A 1,106-nucleotide genomic window follows, 5' to 3' on the forward strand; every position below is an offset into this window, starting at 1 on the left:
GTCTGGTCTGGTCTGGTCTGGTCTGGTCTGGGTTGGTCTGGTCTGGGTTGGTCTGGTCTGGTCTGGGTTGGTCTGGGTTGGTCTGGGTTGGTCTGGTCTGGTCTGGTCTGGGTTGGTCTGGGTTGGTCTGGGTTGGTCTGGTCTGGTCTGGTCCGGTCTGGTCTGGGTTGGTCTGGTCTGGTCTGGTCTGGTCTGGTCTGGGTTGGTCTGGTCTGGGTTGGTCTGGTCTGGTCTGGTCTGGGTTGGGTTGGTCTGGTCTGGTCTTGGTTGGTCTGATCTGGTCTGGGTTGGTCTGGGTTGGTCTGGGTTGGTCTGGTCCGGTCTGGTCTGGGTTGGTCTGGTCTGGTCTGTTCTGGGTTGGTCTGGTCTGGGTTGGTCTAGTCTGCTCTGGTCTGGTCTGGGTTGGTCTGGGTTGGTCTGGGTTGGTCTGGTCTGGTCTGGTCTGGTCTGGTCTGGGTTGGTCTGGTCTGGGTTGGTCTGGTCTGGTCCTTTATACAGTATTGAGACCACCCATGTCGGTCAGATCAGAGCAGCACTCTGTATGAACCCCAGCTGAGTGTCACTTTATGTCGTGTGTGTGAAACAAAGTCTCAGTCTTGTTTGTTACTTAGGGTATCACAAATAATAAGGAAGCAGTGTGCGTGTATCTCCTTCATGCAGTGTGGCCAGCAGCAGTGGAGCTCTGTGTAAATACATGAAGACAGAGTGGAGATAGACTATACTGGCAGAATATGAAAGATGACGACGTTAGCAGCACCTTGTGTCCCTCTTTTAGATAGTATCCAGGCAAAGTGATGGAATACTTCCATCTGCTGTGAAAATGTGGTCGCACTGGGAGTCAAGGGACACAGCAGGACAAGGAGTCCCACTGCCACACACCAGGATCTCCTTTCTTTTGTCTGAACAGCTTAACGTTGAAAAGTTACCGATAGTTACATGAGGTCCAGATGCATCTTTGAGTTTATATACAGGGAAAGGCTATACAATATATCTCATATACAGGCTGTATATTGCTTTTGACTGAAGATGTTAGAGCTGAGAGTTGGTGAAGCCATAAGTTACTGAGTGAACACGCAGGGCAGAACGGAGAGAATGGAGGAAGCAGA

The sequence above is a fragment of the Limanda limanda genome, chromosome 15 (genome assembly GCF_963576545.1).
Source record: "Limanda limanda chromosome 15, fLimLim1.1, whole genome shotgun sequence".
Taxonomy (NCBI): Eukaryota; Metazoa; Chordata; class Actinopteri; order Pleuronectiformes; family Pleuronectidae; genus Limanda; species Limanda limanda.